Source organism: Mus musculus, chromosome 6 (assembly GCF_000001635.26).
Source record: "Mus musculus strain C57BL/6J chromosome 6, GRCm38.p6 C57BL/6J".
NCBI classification, from domain to species: Eukaryota; Metazoa; Chordata; class Mammalia; order Rodentia; family Muridae; genus Mus; species Mus musculus.
This window is the reverse complement of record NC_000072.6, coordinates 71988114-72006916: the sequence shown is the minus strand read 5'-3', so window position 1 is coordinate 72006916 and position 18803 is coordinate 71988114. Positions and strand designations below refer to the sequence as shown.

At 46.0% G+C, this 18803-nt stretch overlaps 1 annotated feature.

Moving 5' to 3' along the window:
- Positions 14856 to 17584: an enhancer, noted in NCBI's record as "VISTA enhancer mm1722". NCBI's record gives its function as "enhancer in: neural tube[5/5] | hindbrain (rhombencephalon)[5/5] | midbrain (mesencephalon)[5/5] | forebrain[5/5]" and the evidence as "EXISTENCE:transgenic organism evidence [ECO:0001131][PMID:17130149]".

Sequence of the window (18803 nt, the reverse complement as noted above, 5' to 3'; positions counted from 1 at the left end):
TTATTTAATGTGAGTACACTGTAGCTATCTTTAGACATTCCAGAAGAGGGTGTGAGATCTCATTATGAATGGTTGTGATCCACTTTGTGGTTTCTGGGATTTGAATTCAGGACCTTTAGAAGAGCAGTCAGTGCTCTTAACCGCTGAGCCAAGAGTGTTTCTTACTGGCTTGTCCTCATGGCTTGTTCAGCCTGCTTCCTTATAGAACCCAGGACCACCTGCCCAGGGATGGCCCCACCCACAATGGGCTCCCTCATTATTCACTAAGAAAACATGCTACAGATATGCCCACAGGCAACTATGGAGACATTTTTTTTTTCAGTTCAGAATCCCTCTTCCAAAATGATTCTTTTCCTCTCAGACACTTTCTTTCTGCTGTGCATCAGTTCACTGACTATTGAGGCTGGGTATAAGGGCCTGTATTTTCCTCAGTGATCCCAGTGGGCGGTCCCTCCAAATAGGTTCAGTTCTCTTCTCAACAATCCACTGTTACAGTTTCATTTTATTGACACAATAAAAAAAATACTATGCTCAAAAGCGGCTCAGGAGAGAGAAAGGGGTTTATTTCAGCTTGCAGGTCACAGTCCATCACTGAGGGTGAAGTCAGGGCGAGAATTCAAACAAGAGCTTGAAGCAGAAGCCGCAGAAGATGGGTGGCTGCTTGCTGCTGTCTCTCAGGTTCATGCTCAGCTAGCTAGCTTCTATGGTGCAGGTCCACAAACCAAGAAAGTGTTGCCACCCACAGTGGTTTGGGCCCTCCGACATCAATTAAAAATCAAGACATTTCCCCAAAGACCAATCTGATGTGGGCAACTCCTCAATTAAGACTACTTTTTCAATTGACTCTAGGCTATGTCAAGTTGGGCTGCTAAAGCCTACTAGGAAACGAACTAATTGTTAATGATCTGAGGTTCTATGTTGAGAACTCTAGGCTCCTAATTAAAAAAAAAAAATAGAAGCAGGGTTGATTAGTAATGGCTACCAAGGCCTCCAAGGAGGGACTGGGACATGCAAGCCATATAGTTCTACCCCTGACATAAATTTGCTTTGATGGCTAATCTTTACTGCCACTTCAATGGGATTAAGTTCTCTATGAAAGTACAACTGTGGGTATCTTTGTAAGAGTTTTTCTAGATTGCATTTATTGAAGTGGGAAGACCAGCCCTTAAATTAGGTATTATCATCCCATGGACTAGGGTCCCAGACTGCATAAAAAAGGAGAATGTTGAGTATAAACATTTATTGTTCTCTGTTTCTGGACTATGGACTCAGTGTGACTAGCTGCCTGAAGGTCCTGAGCCCTTTCCTTACTGTGGTGAACTGTGTTCCCTTGAACCACAAACATATTCCTCCCTTAAATTATGTTTTGTTAGGGATTTGTTCACCAAAATCATAAAAGTAACCAGTGCCTCTCCTTTCCCAGACACGGCTTCCCCAGGAGATGCCAACGTGGGCTTCTGTGTGCAAGGAGCTTATCTGAGAAGAGACACCAGGAGTAGGAATACAGAGGACAATGAGATAGATGGTAAAAGAAAGCCACACAAAGTGTGCTAATAAGAACACTACTAATAACAACATCTAAGGCTTAGCTAGGGTCACCTATGGGAGAGAGCTGGACATGCACCCTGGAGTTGGGACTCAAAGAAGAGGGCTTTGTCTTTTCTGGTGCCCAGGTTTCCATGATTGTTGGAGGATACTCTTGGCATTCATGCATGGGCATCAACCATATGAGCGCTAGTGCCCAGATCAGATTGATCTTTGGGGAAATGTCTAGTCAGCCATGCCTGGCTTCGAATCTTGGCTCTAGCTGTGTGACTCTGTGCAAGTCACTGGGCTTTTCTGTGTCCCCTTAGCAACCCGGAGGACAGTTCCTGCCAGCTTGGACATTTTGAAGATATTTATGAATTTCTACTTCTGTGACTCCCAATGCACCCACCATCTACTATCGCCCACCCCTCCTGTCTGCACGTCTCTGCTCAGATTTTTGGGAACATATAAATATGAACCCCCACCCCGACCCTAGGCAGGTTGGCTCTCCGGTGATCTCCAGCGGACATAAGATAGAATCCCACTGCGGGCAGGAAGATGCTGTGGGATTTCTCTTTTATGTTGTTTCTATTGTTATCTTGATAAAAATTCTGACTCTAGAGCTTGATAGACGGCTCAGCAGTTAAACACACTGGCTATTCTTTCAAAGGACCTGGTTTCAGTTCCCAGTACCCAGATAGTAGCTCAAAACCATCTGTAACTCCAATCCCAGAGGACCCAACACCTTCTTTTGGCCTCCACGAACACTCCCACACACATGATGCCAAGACATACATGCAGGCAAAACATCCATACACACAAAATAAATAATTGCTTTTTAAAAGGAGTTCTAAGTGTTTGTTTAATAACATCCATCATAAATAGTAGCGCTGAGTAAGTGTGTCTATATTGGATGTAGAATGAATGCTCAGAAATATGCTGGTGAGAGTGCTTTTAAGACTTCGCTGTGAGCAGTCTTTCTCAGCCAGTCTCACTCCTGATCTGGATGCTCACCACTCCATGCCCTAGCTACCTCTGCTGTACTCATTGTTCATATTGTTGACATCCAGCCCCAGCTTCTAAAAGCTTACACCGAGTCATGAAGATGGCTCTGTGGGGAAAGGTGACTGCTGTCAGGCCTGATGACGTGAGTTTGATCTGTAGAGCCCGAATGGTGGAAGGAAAGAACTAGCTCTGCAAGTTGTTTTTGACCTCCACACATATGCCACATCACATCACACACACACACACACACACACACACACACACACACACACAAAGGATTTTTAACATTTAAAATCGTATAAAAGTGTCTTCTGCCTGTTGTAAAATGTGAAGCTCAACTCTGCCCTTTCTGAGCTTTGGATTCCCTGTCCTGCCCACTTTCTACCTTCCTGGGGCTTCTGGTCTGCAGCCAGACCACACCTCCACCGGCCTTGGGGCTGGCCCAGCGTGTCTTCTCTCCATCCCCGCAGGTATTAGTCTCATCTGATTCCAAGTCCCATAGCAGAAGCCATGTCAGCTAGGAAGCTTGCCTAGATCCTTGCATCCCCAGGAACTATCTTTAGTACCCCCTTGGGCATGTTCAAGGAAGGTCCTAGAGACGGTAGGTCAAGATCCCTCAGGGGAAGACCAGCTAAAGGATTTAAGGGGCTTAGTGTAGAAGGAAGAAAAGAGCTATTGTTTAAAAAAGAAGATAATTCTAGAAGAACACCTATAATCCCAGCACTCTGGAGGCAGAAGCTGGAGGTTGGCAGGTTAGCGGCTCACCCAGACTACATAGCAAGTTCCAGGTGGACTGAAATGTGTATATATATGGTGAGAAATGATATCCATTTGTATAGTTTTGGGGGGTTGTTTGTTTATTTTGTCTTTGAGTTCGTGTTCTGTGATTCTGATGGGGACAATGAAGCATGTTCTAGTGGCTTGGGCCTAAGTCACCAGCTTTCTCCCACCTACCCAGGATGTAGTCTAAGGGTATCTATCACAGTGAGGAAGAAGCCAAAGACAAATGTATTAATGACTGAATGAAAGAATGAGCAACTCAGTTAAAGAAAATATGGGCCAGGCAGTGGTGGCACATGCCTTTAATCCCAGGACTTGGGAGGCAGAGGCAGTCAGATTTCTGAGTTCGAGGCCAGCCTGGTCTACAGAGTGAGTTCCAGGACAGCCAGAGCTATACAGAGAAACTCTTTCTCAAAACACCAAAAAACAAAAAACAGAAAACATGGATACCCAAGAGCTGTGCCTGGCCTTCTCATTAAGTAGGACATTTCATATGGTTTATGTACTCAAGATTAGCTATACATGGTACAAAAATTGTTAAAGAAAATGACCCCTTTAAAATATACAGAGGCCTGTTTGTAGGCCTTTTGGGGGTTCTTTTCCGATTGGAGGTTCAGGGGCTGCTGCCTGGAGGCAGAGCCACCCATGAAGAGCTCAGACTTTCTGCGGCTTCTCTTTAGCATATAGGCTATATCCTTCAGGTAGCCTAGGGAGGCATTCCATCACAAGGATTTCCACAGGTGTTTACCTTATAAGGGTTATATGACTGTAGACCATCATTTTGACACCCTTGGAGGGCCTTAGATGAACAAGTGGACAAATCCATCTATATGAGTTTGAGGCCAGCATGGTCTACACAAGGAGTTCCAAGTTAGCTCCAGCTACATAGTGAAGCCCTATGTCTAAAAAGCAAAACACAAAATAAAAACAAAAAAGCATGCCTGGGGTTATCAAGGTCACAAATCTTAGAGGAGAACCTACTACTGACACTTTATTAAACCTGCACAATTCTTAGCTGCATTCTAAATACTTAGCCTTATGCCTACGGGTGAGTGGCGCTCTCATTACTCATCCAAGAAACTTCTCTCTGGAACAGGGACCACTACAGGAAACCACACATGTTCAAAATACAGAGAGCAACGGATCATGGGGTGCCCCAACTCCAGCTGATACCTCTACAACTCAGCTCCTGTGCTCAAGGAATGTCACAGAAGAGTGGGTGGGAGGTGAAAGCTGGAAGCTCAGGAGACCTGCTGAGATTGCATCTTCTAGAAAAGACAGGGAAGCCTTAACCATGATACCACAACATGCCTAAGTAAGACCTGAACAAAGATACACCAATAGACATGGTAACATGACAGAGCAAATTCTCACCAGGAGACAAAGAACTGCAAGCGACTAAGGGATGTTAAGAGCTGGAAAGTTAGTGTTCTGCAGAATGAGCCTCTAATTAGTTTTCTAATGCAAAATGGTCACCCTTGGCCATTCATATAAGCAACACAAAATGGACTGTTCAGGTTGGAGTTATATGTTTTTGCACATGTGTATGTAACAATAACAAGGGAGAAAGACATGAATTTGAGAAGGAGCAAGGGGAAGATTAGGAGGAGTTGGAAGGAGTAAAGGAAAGGGGAGAGATGATGTAATTATATTTTAATTAAAAATAAAACAGAAGAGAAAGGCAGGTACTGTCATCCAAGACACATATTTTGGAAGTAAGATTTCCTAAAATGGAGAAAATGGAGGAGCACATATTTAGGGGTGACAAACTGGCCAAAGCCACCCATAGCTTTGCTAGACTATGTCAGGTGACTTTCAGTCTGTGAACTGAATCATTGTCAGTATCTATTTATGTCAATCACTGTGCATGTAACAGATGACTATGGGGTGTTCTCTCTCTCTCTCTCTCTCTCTCTCTCTCTCTCTCTCTCTCTCTCTCTCTCTCTCTCTCTTTCTGAGACAGAACTTGCTGAACCCTGAGCTCAATGTTTCAGCCAGCCTGACTGGCCAGGAGCCCCAGGATCCATCTGCCTGCCTCTCACCCCCAGCACTGAAGTTAGATGGGAGCTGTGACTCCCAGCTTTCACAAGGTGCTGGCTCTTTGAATTCAGTTCTTCATGCTTGCCTAGGAAGCTCTTTATCAGCAAACCTCTCCCCAGCCCCTAACATGCTGTTTTTAATCCATTAGAGCATATGACCAGTGTTTTCTTTCTCTTCTTCTTTTTTTATGAGCAGCTGTGTTTTGAAGTTTTTAGATAAGCTTTAAGCATTTTATTTTTGTGGTCAGCATTCTGGAGGAGCTGACCTGTTTCAGGACTGACTCGACACGTAAGCCCCGTTATCAACGATCAAGCCCCGTTCAGGTTGCAAGTGCACATAGAATTCTATTTCCCAGATATGGTCGTGCTTTCCAGTATGTTCTCAATGCTTCTATATACACAATGTACACTTAAGAGATGACAAACATACTGTAGGCTCTGTGTGTGTGTGTGTATCCCATGGGTTGATGTGATAGGCATGTGTCTGCAGATGCACGCATGTGTGTGTACTTTCTCATACTATTCTGAATGTTACCACTTGCTGTGTTAGGAGATCCGCTTTTTTCATTCCACTCCACCTAGGCTGTCTTTTCAGTTCAGGTCTATAACATGAGCAAACATCTCTCCCCCCCCCTTTCTTCTCTCTCTCTCTCTCTCTCTCTCTCTCTCTCTCTCTCTCTCTCTCTCTCTCTCTCTCTCTCTCTCTCCCCTCTCCTCTCTCCCTCCCTCCTTCCCTCCCTCTATTCTTGTGTGTGAGTGTGTGATGTAAATATACATGTGTGGGTCCACGTGTATATAGGCACAGGTGTGAGAGGGCCTGAGTTGATGCTGGTGTCTTCCTTGCTTGCTCTCCATCATATATTTTAAGGCAGGATCTTTCAGGTAAAGCCAGAGCTTGCATATTGGCTAGGCTAGCCAGTTTGTTCTAGTGTCTCTGCTTTTGGAATTACAGGTAGCCAACTCCCCACCTGGCATGTATGTAGATTCTGTAGACCGGGACTCTGGTCCTCATGCTTAGCAGCAGAGCATTTACCCTCTGAGCCTGGGAACTTCTAAAGATGGGTCATTAAGCTCACTCTGGAGGTCCAGTGTAAAGCATTTGGCCCTTCTTACGGCAAGGTCTGAACAGTTGGGTCCCCACGTGGCAAAGGCCTGTGGGATGCTCACGCAGAGTCCCCTGGCTTTTCCTGAGTGGATGCTTGGTCTGCTTCTGCCTCACATTTGCATTTTTGGCTTTGCTATTGGCGGCTTTTACTTTCACTCTGTCTGTGACAGACAGTTCCCCACAATCAGAAAAAAAAAAAGCTCCGGCCATCATCTATTCTCGTTTGTCTCTGAGGATCATGGGAATGGAACAGATCCCTCTGCCTGTTAATCATGATGATGCGGTTGAGTCAACAGGAGGGCCTGGCCTGGGTACATCAGCTGACGTCCCGATGTTCTCTCCTGATGGGAGCTTGGTTCTGACAACAATTTGCTCACCGAGATGTTCCAAACAACAGTAATTACCAAAAAGTTACAAAGGTCTTGCTGGATCGTTGATTCTAAGAATTCATGGAAACACTCAGAGATGAGCCAAGCAAGAGAGAGGAACTGACTCAGGTTACAAATTTACAGAGAGCCCTGGGTTTTACAGAGACTAGATCTGATCAGGATGTGGGGACGTGCTAGGTACCAATAATTAAATCAGAATTTCTTGGATGTGTAGTCTCTCACCTCTCTCTACTGTAACTGCAATTGCTGCCAACCATGGTCTCTTGGCTATGTACCAATGGACTGTGTTAGATAGTAACTGCTTGCTGAGGCTATATAGACTATGGGTTAGCAGGAAACTGCAGGGATTGAGGAAGGAGACAGGAGGGGAAAGTATAGTGTGTACATTATTGTTAAACATTGGAAATTCTTAAAAGAGATTGTACATGAGAAAATGAATGTAAAACCTTTACAGCTATGAAAAAATAGATATATAAGAAAAAATGGCCTGAGTTGTCTCAGTGCCAGGATATGAACTGCACCTCTTTGTCAAAGACTTCTTTCACCAACTCCACATATCCATCTTCAGGTCCTGAACCCTCCGGAGATGGGAAAGAGATAGCAGTGCATGGTGCAGTGGGCCACGCTCTCTGAGACCATCTCCTGTCATTGCTGCCTCATGCATATCCCCACCCTGCAAATCTCAGCTGTGCTCTGCCTTTCTCACAAAGCTCTCAGCTGGGTTCACCCAGGAGACCAGAAAGTTGGCTTCCCAACCAGAGCCTGATTGGCCATTAGCGACTACTCTCACAGAACAAATCTGAGTTCTGGTTGAATATAATGTGTTCCAAAGTATAAGAACACTGCTCAGGATCTGTATCCCCCATTTTTAGGTGTGTTCACCAGGGTTACTCTCATAGATTCCACGGAGTTAGGTTTCTGTGTTGCTCCCAAACGCTGTCATCTTCTATAAACAGGCTAGGTTCCCAGCAGTAGGACTGGGACATCAACCCAGCCACAAGATCTTTGACCTACAATCTGACTGCAAGATGTGCTGGGGTAATGGTGGTGCAGAACTTGTGACAGTGGCCAACCAATGACTGGTCCAACTTGAGGCCCATGCTACAAGAAGGAGCCTAGGCCTGACACTGTCTGAATGGCCAGGAACCAGAGGCAGGACATCCCAGGAACCCAGGATAAAACCAAACACAACTGGCAAAACAAACAAACAAACAAAAAGTCAATGAATGATATTCTGCTATATTCATAGATTGTTGCCTAACCCAGTTGTCATCAGAGAGGCTTCATCCAGCAACTGTTAGGAGAATAGACCCACACGCAGCCAAACACTAAGCAGAACCAGGGGAGCTCTCTAGAAGAGGGGGAGGGAGAATGGTAGGGGCCAGATGAGTGGAGGACTACGCAAGAACATGCCCCACAGAATCAAGTCAGCAGGGCTCATAAGGGCTCACAGACACTGAAGCTACAATTGCTGGTCCTATATGGTCTGAGCTAGGTCTTCTGCACATATGTTACAGTTGCATAGCTTGATGTTCTTGTGGGAATCCTAACAGTGGAAGTGGGGCCTTTTGCTTGCTCTTGGGACACTTTTCCTTCTGCTAGGTTGCCTCACTCAGCCTTGATATGAGGGTTTGTGCCTAGTCTTTTTGTAATTCGTTATGCCCTGTTTGGTTGATATACCTTCGATGCCTGATCTTTTTTTTTTTTTTTTTAGGGAAATGGAGGAGTGGATCTAGGAGAAAGGGGAGGTATGGAGAGGAACTGGGGGCAGTGGAGGGAAGGAAAACTGCAGTTGGGATGTACTGTATGAGAAACTAATAAAAAATATACCAATAGCAAACCTTAAAAAAGAAAACTACATAATCAAAGTGAATAAATTTTTAATTAAATGCCTCCAAAGTAGAACATGGTGTCCATTTAGTTAACTAATATACTTAAAGTGCATTAAGAAATTTCATTATGTTTGCAAAATGAATGGAAAGTAACATTTCCTCTTTTATAGTGTTCTTGAGTGGTGCTTAGAGATTGCCAAGAAAGAGCATGTGGTATGTAGCCTATCATTTTAAAAAAGAAAAATATAAAAATCTTTTCTAAATATTTTGAAATCTAAGAAATATGCTTATACCCAGTTACCCCTTCTTAGCCACAATTTTCATATCTGCATATTCAACTATCTACAGATTTAAAATATTTTGAAGAAATTTGTATTTGTACCAAATGCACGTGGAATCATTTTTTTCAGGTCATTATTTCCCAAACAATACAATGTAACAATTATTTCCTTGGTACTTACATTGTGTCAGATGTTAGAAGTCACCCAGAGATGTCTGTAGGCTCTGTGCAGACACCAGAGCATTTTATATAAGAGCAGAAAGCCTCTAGACATTGATGCTACTGGCGTTTCTGAATCCATTCCCCTGAGAATGTCAAGAAAGAAATGTGTTAACTATATATGTTAATTAACATATATACATATGCTTCAATGTGGGTTGTTCCTAATGCATTGCTGGAGTGGGTCTGTGCCTGTGTGTGTATGTGTGTGTGTGTATGCATGTGCACACATGAGCATGACCATGTATGTCCTTCTGCAGGAACAGCCTCTACCCTTTATTTTTAAGACAGGGAACTTGCCAAGTAGCTAGCTGACAGGCCAGCTACCTCCAGGGATCCATCTGTCTCCACTTCCTCAGGGCTTGGATTACAAACTGTGCCACCACCTGCAGCATCTTGCACATAGGTTCTGCGGATTGAGCTCAGGTCTCATGCTTAAAGGGCATACAAGCACTTTACCTACTGAACCATCTCCCCAGCCAGAAGCAGAGTTTTTAAAAATAAGCACAGGGGCCTGGTGAGGTGATTTAATGGGTAAAGGTGCTTGCTGCTGATCTGATGACCTGAGCTCAGAGTCCCTGTGACCCTCTCTTGTCCTTTGACCTACACCTACACATGTACATCACAGCATTTGTACACACACACACACACATAACACACACACATACATAAACACACACACACACATACATAGATAGATAGATGATAGATGGATGGATAAATGATAGACAAATGCAAAGAAAAAGGGTTTTGTATATATAAACAAAGGGCTCAGGGAGGCACCTCACATATTTTTAAAGTCCTAGCTTCTGGGATTAGTGCACTCTATGCTGATACAGAATACTCTTCTACAGACAGAAGACAGGTCTCAGGTTGAATCAAGAGACACTTTTCTGAGTACTCTCTAAAAGTAGTCCCCAAGAGGCCCTCCTGAGGTCCCTGCCCTTGATGAGGAGCTACTGGCCATCGGTAGCTGCTAGGAGAGGGAGAATTACAGTGAGAATTATGGTTTCTTTACAAACACAGAAATAGTATAAAAATGTGTTCTCCTTTTTAATTCCAGGCATGGGATACGGGGCTGCTTCAAATTGTTCACAGCAGCTGATTATGATTTGCCTCATGCTCTAGCAGGAGTGTGCTTTTGCCAGCTGCAGATAGTTTCTGCGAAAGTATGAAACTTGGAATTCTGGGGACTTTTCAAAGGATATATAAATGCTAGAGCCCCAACAGGGGGTAACTGGTTGGCCAGTTAGTGGTTGGATGCTGCTGGCTGAGGTTTGTCAAGTAGTCATGTGCAAGGAGACAAAAAGAAGATATTAGATATCCTGACTGCGAAGATCAAACTTTTCCCAAAGAACTAGATGTCCCTAATCAGGAGGAAGTAGTCTGACAATGTCACTCCCCCTTCCCATCTACCCTTTTTTTCTCGCCTATCTAGTGTTGGGGATTGAAAGAGAAGAAGAGAGAGGTGGAAATAGGTGAAATAAAAAAGAACCCACAATATACCCAAAAGAACTGCTACAGAGAGTAAGTTTTCCTTAGGGGTGTGGCCAATGTTAGGCTGCACAAGCCTTGGTGGGTGGCCTCATCCCACTACACATATGGGAAGTGGTAACTGGACTCAGTGTGTTAATAATAATAATAATAATAATAAATGAGAGAACATGAAGTTGGGAAGAAGACAGCTATAGGAGGTGGGGGCAGTCCAGGGAGAATTGAAGGATGGAGATGGTAGTAGACATGATCACAATATGTTTTATACATGTATGCAAGTCTCAATAAATAAAAATATTTTTTGAATAAAAGTCAGTGTAGGATATCAGTGGGTCTGGACCTCATAATCAGATATAGACCTGAAAGAATAGAGCAAACTGGGCCACACGTGGTGGCACATGCTTTTAATCCCAGCACTTGAGAGGCTGAGGCAGGTGGATTTCTGAGTTCAAAGCCAGCCTGGTCTACAAAGTGAGTTCCAGGACAGCCAGAGCTATACAGAGAAACCCTGTCTCGAAAAACCAACCAACCAAACAAACAAACAAAAAGAATAGAGCAAATTAGAAACCACACAGCCTACCAAGTTTCAAGGGACTCCTTGTCCTTCTAGGAATTTCTAAGAGCCAGTGCCTTCATAGCCTATAAGCTTCAATAAGATGCAAATAACTTCTGAAAGACATTGCACTTTTTTCTTTTAAAAAATCATTTAAATGGCCTTTGGATAGCAAATAGCATACTTCTTAAGTGTGCACCTCGGTGACTGTGTACAGGCTAGCGTCACTCAGACAGATCTAGAACATTCCATCACTCTTCTGTTCCCCTCCTGGTGGCATCTTCTCCTGAGGTTATAGACATTCTGATTCCTATCACTATAGTTCCATTCTGCTTGTCTGAGCCCTGAAGAACTGGGCTCTTATGTGTTTGCCTTCTCCTGCAATACCAAGTCTGTGAGTCACCCATGACCTAGAGGGAAAAAGCCCGTGGGGCTTTGTTTAGGGAGCTGGAGTGGTGGTTCAGTAGTTAAGAGTGCTGGCTGCTGTTCCAAAGGTTTGAGTTTCAGTATCCACCTGGTGGATCACAACTCTAGTCTCAGGAAATCCAACACCTTCTTCTGGCCTCCTCAGATACTGCACAGAAGTGGTGTGCAGATAATGCATGCGGGCAAAACAGCTATACGCATAAAATATAAAGGGAACGTTTAAAATGTAAATTTAATTTTTAATACTTCCATACATGTACATAATATATTGTCATCATATCCGCCACTGGTTTCCTACCTCTCTCTCCTGCGGCTGACCCCAGCTTCCCGGCTGCCTACCCCATCTGACTTGCGTGTCTTTTGGGTTGAGTCTGTGTGCATGTGTGTGTCGATGCCTGATACAGATCACCACAGCTGCTGGGTGTTTAGGGTTACATGGCCCATGTCCTATTTACAGGACAGTCTTCCCAGACTCGTCTTCTAACGCTTAGATCTTTCTTCCCACTCTTCCTTGATGTTCCCTGTGCCTTGACGAAGGTAACACTGATGGCCCTCTGAGGGCTGAGCACTTGACTACAACCACTTATCCTCAGTGCTTTGACCAGTTGGAAGACTTAAAATGGCCACTTTGTCACTCTGCAAAAAGAAGCTTCTCTGGCCAACTGTCGTCCATGGATAGATTAGACTCTTTAGAAGTCAGTGTGGCTATAATGGATAATCCTTTCTTGTATGGCTGATTATCCCATCTCATTCATAACACAAAGCCAGTGAAATGGGCAAATACAAGTCTCATAAGACTGTTGACTTTTACAGTTTGGATGTAAAACTTCTCCCTGAGGACAAAAGTTACACAGCTTATTTTAAACAAACAAACAAACAAACAAAGCCATAAACACAAAACTGTAAGCTTTAGCTGTGAGTCTCTTGCATGATTCACCCAAACACAGCCAGTCCCAGGGCCCATTCGTGGCCTTTGACCTAGATAGTCTGGCTTTAGAAGTCAGTTAGGTGTGTCCCACTCTTCCCCAGAGGATGAAATGTGTCCTCTGAGATTCAGGGGTGCTGTACTTGGCAGAGATGCTGGCTGGACTATGCATGACATTGCAGAGGATCTCCTGGGGCTGCCCCTCATTTCCAGCTGCCTGCCCTCTGGGAACATCTCAGCCCTTTCCCCACGGCAGTCTACGCTTAATGGCTTTGCGATGTAAGGGTCAATTTAGGCTTGCTTTGAGCTCCTCTAGAACTTTGGATGGAGACTCCACTGAAGCCCAGTGTCTCACACTATCCAGTCTTATCTTTCCTTCATCCTTGTCCTCCAACCCCCACATTGACCCTAGAATACATTGTAATGAACTTCCAACTCTCATCTCCATTTCAGTGTGTCTGAAGGAGGTGGTCCACTACAGGGAGCTCAGAGAAGATGACCTATACATTCAGGCATTGCTCACACACCTTCTACCAGCCCCACTGAGTTCAAATCTTCTACTAGATGTTGGGTCAGCCATGTTTCCTCTACCCTCACCTCTCAAACTATGCAGGTCTGTTCTGGAGAGCTGCTTGCCCAGCACTCGGCCTCCAAAGGGAGAAGTCAGATGATTGGAAAGGACTCTGATCAAGTGTGATCTCTCTGAGCCTGAGTTTTGTAAGAAGATCTAGACAAAGTGTGTAAAGGTGCTGAATGTAGGCTCTCTCATTCTACCAGGTTTGAAGTTAGTCACTGGAAGACTAGGAGAGAGGGAGAGAGAGAGAGAGAGAGAGAGAGAGAGAGAGAGAGAGAGAGAGAGAGAGAGAGAAAGGGACAGAGAGACAGAGACAGAGAGAACATCCAGGGACTCACTGGATAGACAGGAAAGTCCCGCCATGTCCTCCTAACCCTCCCCTTCACTGTGCCCCTTGACCTGGAGTTCAAAAAGGTTGAGTGACCTACTCATGATCGCAGTTGGGACACCTAACATTTTTGTTGTGGTTGGTTGGCACCACCGACCCCACATCATTGTTTCTGCAAGCGAACAGAGTTCAGCTAAACCCTGGGAGGAACTCTTGATTGATGACCAAGGAGCAGAGCCCAGGTGTCCGGTGCTCTTCCCATCTGGAAGTACAGGGAAAGGAAGGACTTAACCGATTTCTTAGATGTTCTCTGAAGTCCCACATGTTTACTGGGATGGGGAGATCCAGTGGTATATGGGGCTGGCTGCAAAGAGCCGTCAGTACCAGAGCCTGCCCACATCTGCATGGCGCACCATCACAGAGGTGCGCGCGTGTGTGTGTGTGTGTGTGTGTGTGTGTGTGTGACCCCTAGGTGGATAAAAGGTTGATATTGACCTTTAACCTTTCTCTCAACTAAACCTAGAACTCATTAATATACCTAGGCTTCCTAGCCAGCTAGCTCTATGTGTCTGCCTTCAGAGGTGAGCCACCCCTCTCGGTGCACCTACACGAATTTCTGGGAGTCTAGTCAAGATGTTTGAGCAGCAAGCACTTTGCTGAGCCAGCTTCTAGCCCTCAACCCCTCTTTGTCTGCCTTATCGATCCTCCCCTCCTCTCCCCAGTTCATCCTCACAATAGCCTTCCAGCACCAGAGCCTGCCCACATCTGCATGGCGCACCATCACAGAGGTAACCACAGGAGTATCTTTATAACATGCCACATAGCCTTCCCAGTGCTGTTCTGGGCCAGGGTGCCTATTCCTTATCCAGTGACACTCTCCTAGAGGGGTAAATACATGAGGAGGCCTCTCCTCCTGCCCAGCCATTCAGTGAGTTGTCACCTTGGGTCCCAGCCCCCTGCTTGGTAGTCATTCTGAAGTTCTGTGCACTTTCCAGCCCCAGAGCCTGGCAGCTCCCATTGCTATGCCTCAACTGCCCTGGACCCTGCCTGGAAGCCCTCTTTCCACAGGCCACAGCTCTTCAGCATCCTCCCTCAGCCAGGTCACTGCCAGAAAGTTTGGTTGGTAGCTGTCACAGCATTTGTTGCTAGCTACCTGGTTAAGAGTTAACCAGGTTAAGTAACTACCATGCTGCTCTGGTGAAAAGTACGTTGCATATTCCTGAGGTTTTGTAACTTACAAATAGTCTCCCACTTCTCTAAACTTGGCACCAACACCTGCAGTTCCTGTGGCTGAGTCAGCGGAGGGAGAGCTGATTTATTGGCTCAGGTTTGGAGAAGGTACAGAAAAAGGGCATTTCTCAGCTTTCTATCCCCTCCAGGACAGGAAGATCAGAGGGCTGGATGCTTCAGCCCTAGCCTCAAGAATCCCTCCTGGGAACATGCCCCCCCCCACAACACACACACACACACACACACACACACACACACACACACACACACACACACACAGAGCTTCACCCTTGTCTGCAGAGGAGGAAGGATAGTGGGGAGGCTCCCATTCGATGCCTGCCACCCCACAGCATGGTACCAGGGAATTTTGCCAGGGGCCAGAGAGCAAGGCTCCCTCCTACCCACTGTCTTTCTATCGCAGGGGAGAGGCTGGACCCAAAGCCACCCACACAATGTGACCATTGACATTTGTGGGTGCCATGGAAACATCTCTTGGGAGCTGAGTCCTCCCTCAGTAAACTCATTGTCCCCTGAGCCAGCCTTTCTCCAAGAGCTCCCCCTTCTTAGCCCTTTCCCAACCCAGGGCTCCTCTTGTTGACTCAGGTAGGGGAGCCAGACCCAGGTTTGCTGGTGACAGGCTCCACTGCCCTGGGTCTTGTCATCCTGGGCTCCTGTCCATTCCTCATTACGGCGAAAGTGGCCCAGAAGCAGAGCTCTGCACACAGATGGCCTTTTGGTTGCTCTGAGTCCTGACAGAGGAAGCACACAAGGACAGACAACCTTGCCTGCCTGTTTGTTTTGGAAAGCGAGAAGGCAGAAACTGTTCCTGTGGGGCAGCCTCCTGCTGAGTGGCTACCCTCAGTGCCAGCCAGCCTCTGGACTAAATCGATCTGGGCCACCTCACCTAGTCCCTGTTCTCTTTCTCCCTACAGCGCTCCGCCCATGCATTTCTCTTCTAAGTTCTGGAAACTTCTTCAGAAGTCACTCTCCTGCCTGGCTCCCTCAGCCCCCACCCCTACATTTGCTTGAGCCAAGGTCTCCCTGTAGAAATCCAGATACAAAATAAAGCCAGAGACTGTCAGGGTCACAGGAGGCCCCAGCCAGGATAGCCTTGTGTGTTCTCTCTTCCCTCTCTCCCCAAAGATAAAGATGTTGTTATAGAGAAAAAAGGCTCTGTAGAAACAAGGGGCATGGGGACTGCCTAAGATCCAGGCAGGGCCCAGACCAGGGCCTGCTCTCTCTCTCTGGCACTGTCATTTCTCTAAGCCACTCAGTGATTAGAGACAGGAGTTCAACAGATCCCTTGAAGCAACAAACCAGCAGGGACTGGAGCTCCCCCCAACCCCACCCCAGATTTGGGTTTCAACAGCTAGAAAGAAGAGCTTGTGACTACAGCTCTATCTTTCAGCAGCAGCCATGTGCCCATGTCCCAAACCACTCCCTTCGCAGACACCACTGTGGACCCTGATACCACAGAAGCAGTGATTCGGGCCAAGGATCTTGATGCAGTGCCGGCATGGGAAGGAAGGGACTTGCTGATGGACAACCAATGGGAAGGAAGGGACTTGCTGATGGACAACCAAGGTTAGATTGGCGCTCTGTGAGCTCAAACCCTAGCTGGGTGACGGGGCCAAGTTACATAATCACCCTTTGCCTTGACTGCAGCCACAGTAGAAAGTAATAAACCTTCCTGCCTTCGTAGGATGCTGGAAGGGTCTGACAAACAGGGAATAGAGAGATCAGCACAACGCCAGGCTCATGAGAATACACAGGATAAACACACCATGTTGTTACTGCCAGCACTACCCTTAGAGCCAGGTACATGGGTAACGGGGTCTCAGGCTAAGAATGGCCAACAGATGGCTCCTACAGTGACCAGGATTCCATCCCACAGTAGGAGTTCCTGGCCTGAGGGAAGAGAGTGCAATCTGCCAGGCCTAGGCAGCTGAGTGCCCCACAGCAAGGCGTTCTCGGAGCATTCCTGCTGGGCTTTGACATGGGGTGGCCAGTTGGTTCCTGGAATGTCCAAGAAAAACAAACTGGGTATTCTGAGTGAAATTGCAGCCTGGCGGCAGGCTGGGTCTGCTTTAAATTAAACACAGCATTTCTCGGATTCTTTTCATCTTCTTGCCACTGTGGGGTTCCAGAGACATTACCTCACCTCACTTTCCTGCTCTGAGGAGAGAAAACTGACAGGGTGTGAGGCTGGGGTCTTGGGAGGGAAGGCTGGAGAGCCTACTCTGTCTTAGGGCTGAGGTGCACAGAGCCATCCTCCCTCTCCGGGTTCAGCCTCCCATCCGGGCTGGAAGCAGGGGCTGTGCCAGGAGCAGAGAACACGGCCAGTATTTGGTATTTAGCAAAGGATTAGAACATTTTCAAAGTACACATCTCTCCTAGGAGTGCTTGGAAGAAGCTGTCTGTGGTTTTATGAGTCTTTTGACCATGGTGTGATATTTAGACTTGAGGTAGCCATGCACGCCAGCTCCTTGGCTGGCAGAGGGGCCCATTTCCCTGCTGGGCACTGTGGTTTAGGGTGGAGTTCCTTCTGGTTTTTGAAATTACTTTTAGCCAACTTATGGAGTCCCAGAAAATTCAGTGTTGGAGTTCAGCGCTCCTGCTGGGACTTCCCCTCAGGGAATAGACATCTGTGTCTTGCTTAGATCCTGAATCCTTTTGTTTATTCATTTATTTATAGTTTTCTTAAATGTAGAACAACTTGTAAGAGTCAGTTCTTTCTTTCTGTCATGTAGGAACTGGGGATAGAACTTGGGTCCTCAGGTTTGGCTGCAAGTGCCTTGACCTGCTGAGCCGTCTCACTGACCTTTTATTTATATTTTCACTTGTTTATAAAGTGATGTCCCCACTTCATAAGCTAGGAGTGGTAGGAAGTTCACTGTGTAATCAGGCCAGTTTCAAACTCCAGATTCCCCTGCCTTGGTGTCCCAAGTGCTAGGATTATAGGCTAGCACTTTAAAAAGGTGGAAGGGTGTCTCCCAAAGTTTCTTAGGTATACAAAACAGGAACTTCTTGGGCAGTCTTCCAGGAAGCAGGGATTTTTTCCCCCTTTTCTGGGATTTTTATGTGTGTGAGTGTATGTGTGAGCACATGAGTGTGTGAATGTGTGTGTCTGTGTATGAATGTGTGTATGTGTGAATGTGTGTGAGTGTATGTGTGTGTGGGTGTGTATCTGTGTATGAGTGTTTGTGAGTGTGTGTGTATACACCACATGTGTATGCAGGTATCTTTGGAGAACAGAAGAGTGTTGGACCCCCAGGAGCTGGAGTTAAAGGCAGTTGTTGGGTACTGGTAATGGAACTCAGAGCTTCCAGAAACTCAGGAAGCACACTTAACTGCTAAACCATTTCTCCAGCCCCACATAATTACTTTGTTTATAAAAGATGCTCCATTTTCCTGGGAGATTGTGACCATATGTGAAAATATCCTCCCAAATTCTCCTCTTAGGGATATGGTGTCTAAAAGATGGATATCACATGTGGTGTGGACAGAGGACACAGGTATTTTGTTGTTGCTGTTACTGGACTTTGGTTTGGTTTATTTTGGAGACAGGGACTCACTCTGTAGTTCAGGCTGGCCTCAAAGTCATGGCTATCCTTCTGCCTGAGCTCTCCTAGTGCTTACAGTAGATTACAGGCAGGAGCCACCATGCCCAGTTGGAGGATACAATTGAATTTGCCCACCCTGTTCATAGGATTAGCCACCAGAATTCCTGTCTTTCCTTTCTTTCTTTTTCTAGTTTGGCCTTAAGCTAGGCTTGTTCCCCAACTAGCACTTAATTTATATTTACCCTTTTATACTTTCTGTGTCTGCCACATGACTGGCTAGTTACCTCTCCTCAGTTTCATATGTCCAACTTTCTCCGAGTCTGGGTGGTGAATCTTCCCAAGCCTGACTCTTTCCTAGAGTTCGCCTCTCTCTGCTGGGTGTCCTGTCTATTCTCGGTTGCTTTGCTATTGGCCATTCAGATCTCTACTGACAGGTGAATTACACAGTGCACAAGAGCTGATTAGCCCTACAGGTTTTGCTTTTGGCACTGATGTACGTTAGCCTAAGTGTGTTTCTGGACAAGAGTGCTCTGT